Here is a 13746-nt window from a genome sequence, read left to right on the forward strand (position 1 = left end):
CGTGCGCGGTACTGGACTGGAATGCTCATACAAGCTCGCTTGTGTTGTGTACCGCGAGCATGGTATTTTCGTTTGTGCTGTACAAAATACAACAGCGCGCGTACTCGAGTGCGTACGCTCGAGGGAGTTTCTCTAGGCGCGTGTTTGACAATGATTTCATCAATTTAAAGTGAGCTGCTGAGCTGGGCTTCTTTAAAAAAGATCCATGGCTCATCAGCTCAATGTAAGGAAGCGAATCTTTGGAACAGCTCCTGAGCGGAGCGCCCACCTCTAGTTGTATGCTGTGCCAATATGGACTAGTTGCTGCAATACCAGGAAGAAGGCACTTCAGAGGATTCAAAATAAAATTCTGAAAATGATTCTGAAGTTGCCTCCGTGGTATAGTACCAATGAACTTCATAGAATTTCTAATATTGAGACATTGCAACAAATGTCCAACAAAATAATTTCCAATTTTAGACAAAAATCGTTGCAATCTTCTATTGCAACGATTAGCTCCTTGTACCCTTAGTATAAATTAGGTTAAGTTTAGTTTAAGTAGAAAACATTGTAATTCCTACATGGTTTAATTCAACCAGAGGAAAAATTCTAACTGCCAGAGGCAATTGAAATGTATTAATAATAACTAAAAATATAACATAGCAAATAAGGATGATAGTGTTAAGAAAACACGGAACACCTAGTCTAAGAGATGAATGCATGTATTAGATAATTAGCAAATAAAATTAGTTAAAAAAAAAAAAAAAAAAAAAAAAAGCTACGAAGTGTTTGTCACAGCGTTCGTTGAGTGAATTTCGCAGAATGGTGATACTCTTAGTTTAATATCTACAATTTAGTATGTAAGGCTCCGCCCATTTTGAAGAGTATTGCGCAATTCCGTTAGAAGGCGATTTTTTTTTCGATGCAAGCGAACAAGGTTGTTAAAGAAAATGGAATTCTCATTCAATGGGTACAAATTAATTCAGTGCATAACGGTTTATTGGTTTTTTAGTTACATTATCTTTATTTATTAATTTTTTCTTCTTTAAATATCCACCGCCCGTTATTACTACAATTGTCGATACAAACGAGCTTTCATTAATATCATTGGCGTAACTACAGGGAGCTAGAGGGGGCTATAGCCCCACCTAGGACCAAATTAGCCCCCCCTAGAATTGTGGTCTTTTTCCATTAATATTGCTCATATCTAGCTCTCTGTTCACATGAAGGCGTAATTGTAATCAATGGATTCTCTCCATCATCTCTCTACGAGCTAGTTGAATTTATTTTATTAAGTTTTTAATTTTGAACAATTATTATGTTTTGCAATAAAAATTCTGAAAACGAAGGATATTAGGCTCCCTTGATTATCCAGCACCAGAAATCATTACTTAAGGAGGTATGAGTAGGAACAGTTATTTTGAGCTGATTCAATGCTAATTAATAAATAATAGAAGTAACAGATTGAAAAAAAAAACCTACACCATTTCTGAGATTTTGATTGAATGATGAAAATTCAAGGAAAATACTGAATCTTAATATTTATTCAAACTACGTAAATTTTTTGGCACATTGTCTTAAATAGATTCAAAGAGACATGGGATGTTTAGATCACCGATTTTTTTTAGTAAATTCTGATTTCTAATGAATTTTTGCAGCAAATGATCAATCCTTTAATATTTTTAAGTTATTTTCAGAATTAATGCTTGGCGACTGTGGATACATAACGGAGCGTGTAATTTTCGGTTGTTACAGTCTTGTAACGCAGCAAAAATAAGTTTATTTATGCATCTGACGGTTCCGGTAATTTATTTTACTTTTCTCTAGGATTAGATGTACAAAAAAATCTTCCAATCCTTGAAAAGGGTAAAATAAATTATCGAAATCGTCGGATGCTGAAATGAACTCGTTTTTGCCGCGTTACAAAACTGCAACAGCCAAAAACTACACGTTTTGGGAGTGTTTTTTACTAACTAAACGTGTGATCTTTAGCTTTCTGACATGGTCCCAAAAGATGCATGGCCTTTTTAAAAGGATTAGCCCCAAAGACATCCCCAGAGATTTCAAGGAGAGGCAACCTAAATTTAAATGTGGAAGAACTTGTAATTCTTTCAGATGAATTTATTGCTAAGTTCCTTCAAAACGTACCAAAGTTTTCTAGAGCCCTAAGACATCTCTAGATTTTTAAGGTCAGCGCTGAACCTCGATGAACATTATTTGTAATGTTCAAGTCGTCAATAGATCTGTTGAAATAGCTGAAGGTCAGTTTGCAAACAGTATAGGGCAACTGTCCTATTTTGGACCCCTAGAGGAAATGCATCCCAATACATGCTTATATCTATTGAAATACAGGTTCGATATGGGCGAAAATGACACCATTTCAAAGATGAAAGTCTTATTTATGAAATAGAAATTCGAAATGAGCTTCAGTTATTGATAAATCAGTGAAATTTGCCATTTTCTGAAATAAAAATATTCTTCGTTTTGGACAGTGCAACATATTTTGGACCCCCAAATGTACACATTTTGGACACCCCCAATTTTGTCTCTTCAAAATCGAATTTCTAATTTACCCTGGTCAATTAAGTCGAAGCCGAGTCTTATCTTTCGATTGGCATGCATCAATGAGAAGATTCCTGCTTTTTAAATTCACAATTTCGACAAAAATTTATTATTGTGTACGAGATTTTCAGTGATGTATACTTTTAAGCGTAATGCAACGTACACACCAGTCAAGCAGTTTGACGAACATTGACTCCGCCCCCAAGAAAACGCTTCGGTTGCTGCTTTGTTTGAACGTGTGAAGTTCAAAGTTTGAAGTTGTTCGAACAACTATTTGACAGTTGGCGGCTCGGTTGGAAAAAATTAAAACGGTTTGATTTTGGTTTGAGTTGTCGGGGGTGGAGTCAAGGTTCGCCGAACATATTTGAGCATTTGTAGTGAAGTTGCTCAAACCCCCATATATTTTTCGATGGTTGGTGCTCAAGTTGGCGTTTCGGTCGTTCGGGTGTGATATTGTTGGTCGAATAAATTGATTGTTCGTGCCGCTGTTGGTAAAACTTGATGGATGTTTGAATAAACGAGAGGTGGAGTCAATGTTGGTCAAACTGCTTGACCGTGTGTACGTTCCATAACGCATTGTAACGCTTGCCGTCTTGAACAAAATAATTTCCCCAAAATTTCATCTAAATATCGCTTTTTCGCACGGGAAACCAGTGAAATAGATGCTGAACCAGAGCGTTAATGAATAAAGCTTCCAATAAATGATTAAATTTGTTATGATTAAATCATTTAACCCTGTGATTAAAGATTATGATTGATGATTAATCAGTTGTCAATAATGATTAATGATTAAGATTAACGATTAAATACCTTTTTGACAATGATTAACGATTATGATTAATGAATAACAAATTTTGGGAATGAATAACGATTAACGATTATGATTAAATATCAACACAATATGTCTATGAATAATGATTAATTATCCATATGATTACGATTAATACTTATGATTAATCAAATTTAATGATTTGCATAGTGATCAATAATCAAGAAACCACGCACACTGAAAAAATAAGAAATATTACGTACAAAGAAAACATTTTCAGATTTTAGTTTCAGCATTTTTTCAAAGGTACTTTCAAAGGTATGATTATGAATAATGATTAATGAATAAACACGATGAATATTGTGATTAAGATTGACGATTAATGATTAAACGCTGCAAAATTATGAATATGAATAACGATCAATGATTAAATGTAAAAGTATCTGATTAATGATTAGTGAATAATGATTAATTCTCATTTTTGGGTGATTATGATTAATGAATAATAAATAAATATCCCATTATTCATTAATCATGATTAAATCTATGATTAATCACTAATGCTCTGTGCTGAACAATGTTATATTCCTGAAGCCAATGGGGGAATTAGCAGCGGCATTGTTTTTAGTACAGAAATCAGATAAATGTCGCCAGGAGGGTCCAAAATGTGTAGGGGTTCAAATCAAGTTGGTTACCCTACATTATTTGGGTCGACTTTTTTTTATGTTTATGAAATTTGAAAAAAAAAAGTTAGCCCCCCCTAGAATTTTTCGTTAGTTACGCCAATGATTAATATATTTACGGATTTAAGGCTATTTAATTTATTGTAGGAGTTGTCCTGTCGCGTGTGTATGAGGAAACCAGCCAATTTGTGCAATGATCCGCATGTTTGTTTCCCTTAAACATGTGTTTGATTTTGGTATGTCTACATCTCAAATTACTTTTTAAATATTAAATATTTTGTTGTTTAGGCATTCTCATTACGACTTTTTTCATTAGATTAATGAAATAACAAATAAGTCCCTCCTTAGCCGTGCGGTAAGACGCGCAGGCTACAAAGCAAGACCACACTGAGGGTAGCTGGGTTCGATTCCCGGCGTCGGTCTAGGCAATTTTCGGTTTGAAATTTGTTTCGACTTCCCTGGGCATAAAAGTATCATCGTGTTAGCCTCATGATATACGAATGCAAAAGTGGTATCTTGGCTTAGAAACTCCGCAGTTAGTAACTGTGGTTAATGAACACTAAGCTGCGAGGCGGCTCTTTTCCAGTGAGGGATGTAATGCCAATAAGAAGAAGTATAAGAAGAAATAAATAAATTTTTTAGCGGTCGTCGGTTTACTTTCGCTTAACTTGGTTTGATGAACTTCACTAAAAGTCGTTTTGCTCGACTATTCATTTCATTTATTTAGTTTACATCTAAACAGATAACACTGAATCAACAATTTGACGCCACAATGCACGGTTCGAGACCGCATCTCTCCATCCTCGAATGCGCCCCACGCTCGCCAAGTCGTTTTGCACCTGGTCTGCTCACCTCGTTCGCTGTGCTCCACGCCGTCTCGTACTGGCCGGATCAGAAGTGAACACCACCTTTGCAGGGATGCTGTCCGGCATTCTTGCAATATACCCTGCCCATCGTTCCCTTCCGGCTTAAGCTACTTTCTGGATACTGGGATCGCCGTAGCGCTGGGCAAGCTCGTGGTTCATTCTTCGCCGCCACACACCGTTTTCTTGCACTCCGCCAGAGATGGTCCTAAGCACCGTCTCTCGAATACTCCGAGTGCTTGCAAGTCCTCCTCGAGCATTGTACATGTTTCATGTCCGTAGAGGACTACCGGTATTTTTAGCGTCTTGTACATGACACATTTGGTGCGGTGCACATAGGAGTAAATGAGGTAAATTCCTGGTCATAATGATTTAGTGCTTTCATTGATGTTATTTACAATTGTATGAAGTATAACTAATGTTACTAATTGATTCTGATCATTTTTGTCGACAGTTGATTCTTAGCTTGATTAAGGGTATATGGTATGTATTTTAAATTGGCGATCTATATAAAAAACACCAAACATCAATAGTTTTGAGTATAACTTGTTGGATAACATATTTTATTATTAGTATATCATTACTCGTTATAATACATAATGAAATTATGGATTTCTTGGCGATTCCTATGTGCTACAAACAAATACCATTGAGAACCTAACTTTTTATTAAAACTAGTATAACTATGGAGTTCGGACGAGTTCGGATGAGCTCTTGACAGCAATGGAAGCGTGGAAAAGCTATCTTTCATTCTGTTCTGGTGTCATAATTTGAATCTATTTGAGAGAAATTATTAGCGTGTCTTAACAAGTGTTTAAAATATGCTTAGAGTGCATATACAACTTAAATAAACTTACATATTATTTCATTATGTGATCTAACATACCTCAAACTAGAAAGCCCACGTTGAAAAGTCCATCAAAATAGTAAATAACGCTGCAAATAACTCATTTTATGAGCATATTGTAATGGAGAAAAACACCACCAATTTTATTTCAAAAACAACAAACGTTCATCGACTATCTTTCATATAGACCAATGTAGACTTCTTTTGCCCTTAAACCCCCTCATAGTTATTCTACAAGCTATATATTATGAAATGGAGCTATATTTGTTTCGGTTTATTCAATTTCATAAATTTGGTTTATGGCCAGGTACTGACTATAATTACTCCTTAGTGCGGTGGTGAATCTTTTTTGACCGCTGTTTCTTCTGGAGCCACAGATGATGTGCCTCCCACAGATGATGCGCCTTCGTATTTCACGATCAACATTGTTATCAGCCGTTAGCAAGGATCCAAGGTAGACGAATTCATCGATTTCACCTTGAAGGTATCCCCGTCTATCGTAACACTACTTCCCAGGCGGGCCCTGTTGCGCTCGATTCCGCCCACAAGCATGTACTTTGTCTTCCATGCATTCACCACCACTTTTGCAAATGTTCGGCCGACAATGCCCATGTCATCCGCGAAACAAATAAATTGACTGGATCTGTTGAAAATCGTACCCGGCTGTTACACCCGGCTCTCCGCATGACACCTTCTAGCGCATAGTTGTACAACAGGTACATCACCTTGTCCTAGTCCCCGGTGCGATTCGAACGAACTAGAGTGTTCTTAACACAGTTTTGCACACCATCCACCGTTGCTTTGATCAGTCTGGTAGGCTTCCCAGGGAAGCTGTTCTCGTCCATAATTTTCCATAGCTCTTCGTGATATATACTGCCGTATGCCGCCTTGAAATCAACGAACAGATGGTGCGTTGGGACCTGGTATTTACAGCATTTTTGAAAAGTTTGCCGTACAGTAAAGATCTGGTCCGTTGTCGAGCGTCCGTCAACGAAGCCGGCTTGATAACTTCCCACGATCTCATTCACTAATGGCGACCGACGACGGAAGATGATCTGGGATACCATTTTGTAGGCGGCATTAAAGATGGCGAACGCTCGAAAGCTCTCACACTCCAGCTTGTTGCCTTTCTTGTAGATAAGGCATATAACCCCTTCCTTCCAATTCTCCGCTAGCTGTTCAGTTCCCCAGATTCTGACTATCAATTCGTGCAGGCAAGTGGCCCCTCAAGGTGGGGGTTGGTTGGTTTCTATCGTCCGCTGAACTGACGTAGTCATCTCCTCCGCTGCCTTAACTTTCACTGCCTGTACTTTCAGTGCCATTTAAATATTCCTCGTAGTCAGGGCCGGATTCAGCCGGAAGGGGGCCCCCAAAAAGTACAAAAAGGTTGGTTTTAGTACATAAGACTTGTGGGGGCCCGGGCCACAGGGCCCCCCTTAATCCAGGTCTGCTCGTAGTGCTGCTTCCACCTTTCGATCACCACACGTCCGTCCGTCAAGATGCTCCCATCCTTATCCCTGCATATTTCGGCTCGCGGCACGAAGCCTTTGCGGGATGCGTTGAGCTTCTGATAGAACTTGCGTGTTTCTTAAGAACGGCACAGCTGTTCCATCTCATCGCACTCCACTTCTTCCAGGCGGCGTTTCTGCTCCTGAAAAAGGCGGGTTTGCTGTCTCTGCTTTCGCCTATAACGTTCCACGTTCTGCCGGGTACCTTGCTGCAGCGTGACCGCCCGCGCTGCGTCCTTCTCTTCCACAATCTGTCTGCACTCTTCGTCGAACCAAACGTTCCGTCGACTTCGTCCCACATACCCGACGTTGTTATCCGCTGCGTAGTTAATGACTACTTGAACTGTATTCCAGACATCAGGTTGCTTCAGTCACTCGACCGCGGCGGTCGTCGGTACCGAACATTGTTAATGACGGATAGTTTTGGGTGCCGTTTAACCATCACCAGATAGTGGTCAGAGTCGATGTTAGTGCCACGATATATCCTGACGTCGATAATATCGGAGAAGTGCCGTCCATCAATCAGAACGTAGTCGATTTGCGATTCTGTCTGCAGTGGTAATCTCCAGGTGCACCGATACGGGAGGCTGTGTTGGAAGTAGGTGCTGCGAATGGCCATATTCTTGGAGGTGGCGAAATCAATTAGTCGTAGGCCGTTTTCGTTGGTCAGCCGGTGATTGCTGAACTTCCCAATAGGCGGTCTAAACTCCTCCTCTTGGCTAACCTGAGCGTGCAAATCTCCTATGATGATTTAGACGTCGTGCAAGTCGGGAAGCTGTCGTACTCACGTTCCAGCTGAGCGTAGAATGCGTCTTTATCATCATCAGTGCTTCCGGAGTGTAGGCTATGGACGTTGATTATGTTGATGTTGAAGAACCGGCCTTTGATCCTCAACCTGCACATTCCTTCATTGATCGGCCACCACCCGATCACGCGCCTTTGCATATCGCCCATCACTATGAAAGCTGTTCCCAGCTCGTGTGTGGTGCCGCAGCTCTGGTAGGTGGTATGATTACCTCTAAACGTTCGCACCATTGATCCCTTCCAACAAACCTCCTGCAGCGCTACGATGCCGAATCCATGGTCCGATCTGTACTCTCTTGTTGATTATTCGTTGCGTATGTTTTTTTAAAGGCTGGCTTGCATGGCCTGACACCAAACCCCCTAAATTTCCGATGGACCATTCCTTCTTATTCCCGGTGGACCATGGTGCAAAGTTTTACTTAGAGTCCCTCGCTGGCACTCGGACGATGAACAGCCGCCCCTATCATGGAGAATAAACGCTGTTGTGAGCCGGTCCTGACATGGAGAACATACGCCTAGTAAGATTTGCACCTCCGGAGAGGAGCGAACCCTCCCTTCCCTGACAGCATACTACCATAGTTCCCACCGGGGTTGGTTACCCGATGTTCCCTAAGGTTGCTCGTATCTCGGCCAGCACCACGAGGAGGTAGGGTTAGGAGTTGCTGGGTAAGAGGCTAAGCACCGCGAGATGGGGTCTATTTTATTCCTCTAGGTACGCGAAGTACCAATGGTACGCTTTACCCAGCATTTGCCGTGCCATGACTAAGTCGACCCTAAATTCCATGTGATATTCAAAATCATTTTTCCTAGAGAAGCACATTTTGCAGTCAGTCATGTAAACGAATAAAATAAAGAGTTGGGACCTGTATATTCATGTTAATAAATAACAACCGCACACGGTTACTTAAGTATAAGCTAAATTTAGCCGAGTATAGCATACAAGTGGCCTAGAAGTAGGCAACTTATCATAACAGTTAAATTAAACAATCATACATTTGTTTTATTTAGAGAATATGAATGCTCTCGAAAATAACAGAATGTTGCATGAGAGTTATTGTAGATAGCATGCGTGTTTCGCTTTCTTCTCTAAAGCCTAGTATCGTTGATGGGTTAAGACTTTGGCTCCTCTGGTTTTTGCTCGATCATCGGTGATCCATCTTCTTGTACGCAGATTATTCTCGCTGGTGACAATTAAGGCACATCTTGATGGCGGTCCATTGATCTTCCCCGATGCTACCTTCCAGAATATCTGCAGCAGGAATCTCCAGTTTTTTCTTCTTTATTTAAGTGATTTTTTAATTCGAGTCTCCACTTCTTCCACGAGGACCGACAAATCCGCACAATGCACGGGCGTATTGCACCTATGATGAGGTGATGTTCAGACACGATATCGGCACGAGGGAGATTGCTATGGTACCTTTCATGCCGCTTGTGTTGGGATTTCGGAGACAAGTGTCTGCTGCTTGAATAAAAATGTTATATGGTTGTGTGATTGTTGCCTCTCCATATTCCACGTTCGCCAGCGCAAACAAATCAACACGGCTCGGCTTTCTATTGCTGCTGAACTGGACGAAATCAAAGCAAAAATTTCAGCGTTATCGGAATTGTTTGCATCTATGGATTTCATCGAAACTAGTCCAGAACCCATTCATTCCACCCCGATACATCCGATAAATCACCATGAAGGGCACGTGCTGAAACTAGCCACCGTACATTGCAAGCATCTCTTACTCATTCGACCACCAATTCAATATGTGAAGGAAATTTTTCCTTGTTTTTATCAAATGTGCATGGACAAGTGACAGAGCGCGAGATTAGTGATTTGGTATCACAAACGCTCGGAGCTCAAGCTGATTCTTTGATTAACGTCAGAAAATTAGTTCCGAGATGAAAGTCGTGTGATGAAATTGACTACGTATCGTTTAAAGTAACATTAAGTGAAAAGTACAAACAAAAAGCACTGCAGTCTCAAACGTGGCCATATGAACTGAAATTTCGCGAGTTTGTCGAACTGCCAAAAAAAACATGGAAGCCAATTTGAACGAATAATGCTATGTGTAACTATTTTTTCAAACTATTTTAATGATCGTAATGATTAATGTTGTAATCTAATGGTTCGAATGGTCGGATCCGATCTTCGCATTGGAGTCACCCGCATTGAAGTCTTGCAGATTCGCAGCATCGGTTGGCATATAACTTAGGATTATAGTTAGGTTTCGGACCCGTGATCTGAGTCTGGAAACAAGGAATCCTACTGCACAATGCCCGGGGGGGGGGGGGGTGTTCACATCGTCAACCAGAGTATATCACTATTTGTCCCGATGGCCTTCTGTGTTCTCCAAATTTGGCCAACGGACTTCACTCAGCTCCAGGATCTCAAGCTTCATACAGCTTGCCTCATTGACAAGTTGTGAAGTTGTGCCAATTGAGCCGGCAGATTCTCGTATTAGGTTTCCTATCCACTGGGAAGAGGCTGCCAGGTTAGATATAGCTTTTGGGGGATAGCATATCACATTCAGCCGCTGGATGCCAAAACAGACGCTGTTGGAACCGCTCCTTGACAAACATACGCTCAATCAGTCGGTTCAATACTGTTTAAGGCTACACTGCCAGATAAATACGCAACACTTAACTGGTGGTGAATTGTCATCGGAAGACCCGTGGAAGCGTAAGTATTGGAACTTGTAAGGACCAGAGCTATGTTAGGTGCTTTTTCTCGGATGTCAACTCACTGTTTCGTAGCCCATTTGCACCTCAGGAGAGAAGCAATCCACCTTTTCCAGTCAGCAAACGACCGTTGTTCCCACTGTGATTGGTTACCCGTTCTTCCACAAGGCAGCTCGTATCTTGACCACCACCACTTCTTCTTTTCTTTCAATGGCTCTACTTTCCAACTGGGACTTGACCTGCTTTTGAAATGTATTCTATTAGCATTTCCTCAGTTATTAAATTAAATGGGTTCTACCTTTTATTCTTTCAGGTGCACGAATTACACATGACCTACCGGTGTACACATTACCTAGTAAATAGTAACTGGATAGTTCGAAAGCTATTGTAATCAATCACCACAATAAAAATTAATACTTAATACATTGATTTTGTTCTAAAAATGAAAACGTCTTAAAACGATTGTAGGAAAATTATCCGGGAACCTATTCTCTGAATAAGAGTTGATCCGATGTTATGTTTCAAGAAATTGTATTTTCAGGCAAATACTCTTTTCGGGAAATGATAACAGGGTATTGTAATTTTCGCGAAATTATTATTTTTGGGCAATTGCTGTTTTTGAGGAAATGGCGCTTTCTTAGAAAATGTCATTTTTGGGGAAATACAATTTTAGAGGACGGGTTACCTATATTTGGAGAAATTTTCAATTAGGGAATTGCACAATCCTAAAGAATTTGGTATAATTAAAAGAATGGGGAATTTAAATTGTACATAACGTCCATTAAGCCTATCGTACATTATGCCTAACGTCCGTTATGTTTAACATGCATTGTGCCTAACGTCCATTATGCTCAGCCACAATGGCAGAAGATGATTCTGATTCAAGTGGTGAATGTGCTTTCTTCATAAACAAAATGCGTCATTGCGGACTAAGGTAATGATAAATGTGATCCCTTCTGTGGACTTTTGCTCAGAATAAGGCAATGATGTCTGATAAGAAAACTATTTAGAGCTTTTAGTGGAATGTCTTCACTTGTTCTAAGACGAGCTCGTACTATCCCATTGAATTCCACCACTTGATAACTTTATCAGATACGTATTTCGACCTCAACAGTAAAGCCTTACTGTTGAGGTCGAAATATGTATCTGTTAAAGTTATCAAATGGTGGAATTGAATGGCTTAGTACGAACTCGTCTTATGGCAAGCAATTTTATCTTTTATTCCTTAATAGAAAAGCATTTCCGTGGAATAAGCAATTAGTGAATGTGATCCCTTTTTTATTAAAAGTACGCATTCACGCGGAATAGGACAACCGATGATGGGGCTCCTTCTGTGGAAGTGCCCGGAAAAAGTTAATGGTACATATAATTTCATCGTAGAAAACATTAGTCCGTATTAGGGAGATGTGGGTGTAGATTTTCTGATATTTTCATTTCGGATTTTATACATGCCACGTTTTTAATTCTATGTTTTTGCGTTTTTTGCATGACAAAGTTGAACCAAAAGGCTATCATTTTTTTTAAATCTTTATTTATGTGATACTAGAAGACCCGACGAACTTCAATTCGCTTAAAATTGATCTATTCTCTGATTAGTTCTCAAGGTATGCAGAAATGTCTGTTTCATTTGTATGGGAAACCCCTTTCCAAAGGGGGGAGGGGTTTTGAACCATCTTAAGAACCTTCCCCGGCACCAAAAACCTCTGCATAATTTTTTTTTACGCCGATCGGTAGTCCGAGTCTATAAGGGTCAAACAAACACACGAAAGGCTATCATTTGCTTTCGACAGGGGAAAAACCTATTCATCACTAATGAATTTGATAACGGTCGGCCATTGTGTTTATAAATTATGAAGAAAATGGTGTTTCAAACCAAAACGGTTGGTGTCTTGCCTGAATGTGAGAAAGACAGTGTTCCTACTAAGTGACTTAATTTGTCCTCATACATCCAGTTTTCCAGTTCCTTGTAAACCATATATCGAAAACTGGAATGATTATATTTTGGCTGTTACGCTGTTTTCAAATGTTGATCTCGAAATTGCTAAATTTTATTACCGATCAGTCATACCACTTTTGGTAAAGCTTATCAATCACAGAAATTCTTTGTACGATATGTTTGCCATACAAATGAGTAAATGAAAATAAAACGATTGAGTTCGTTTTCAGCCGGCAGGCTGTAGCAGGTTGAACAGGCCGGAAAGTCATTCACATTTGGGGTATCAATCAATACACAACCTTGAAAGTGACTTCAAAAACAATCAACAGAGCGCGAATCGAATCAAATAGCTATCAATCATCGAAAAAAAGGCGTAGAAGCAAAGTCAGAAGCCAAAAAGAGAGACGAAACAATGCTGCAGAAGTGTGATTGAAATCTCGGAAAAATGGGGGAAAAACATTCAGGTTGAATCTATCATTTACTCGACAGGCATTGAAATGAACGCCGGAAAATACTTTTTACATGGAAAAGTGCTCACCATGATGCTGGTGGCATTGCTGGAAGGACGGAAACGTAATTAGATTGTGATTCTATAATCAGCAGCATCTACTGAAAAAAGCGCAAAAAATATTTCCCAGAAACGGGATCCTCCTGTTCGGCGTCAGCCAAGATATGTCCGATTCATACAACTGGAAACGCAGCGTTTTCCGTGAAGGTTTTCCACAGATAGAAGCGATGAAAACGTGAGAAGCATTACAACTTGAACATGTGGGTGAAAGGCGAATCAAGTCGAATCAAAGAGTTTACAACTGGAATTTTTAATTTTACTGATGAAATGAACATGCATGAGCTGCAAATAAGTAAATGTGAAGTCTGAGCGGGGGAAGCATTACATGGTAACATTGTGATTCTTAATGTCAAGTACAGCTTTGTTCAGGAAGTGTAGAGTTAATAATTATTTTCCCTTTTCCTGGAAAACTGTCAACTGCGAATAATTGTTTCAGAGATGATGTATACCAAGAATATTTGTTTCGGCTTATTAATGTCACTTTTGGACAGGTTATTGGATACGAAAATAGGAGATAGGAATAGATTTATATCATGCAGTGATATGATATTAGATATTAG

This window comes from Armigeres subalbatus, chromosome 3 (genome assembly GCF_024139115.2).
Source record: "Armigeres subalbatus isolate Guangzhou_Male chromosome 3, GZ_Asu_2, whole genome shotgun sequence".
Lineage (NCBI taxonomy): Eukaryota > Metazoa > Arthropoda > Insecta > Diptera > Culicidae > Armigeres > Armigeres subalbatus.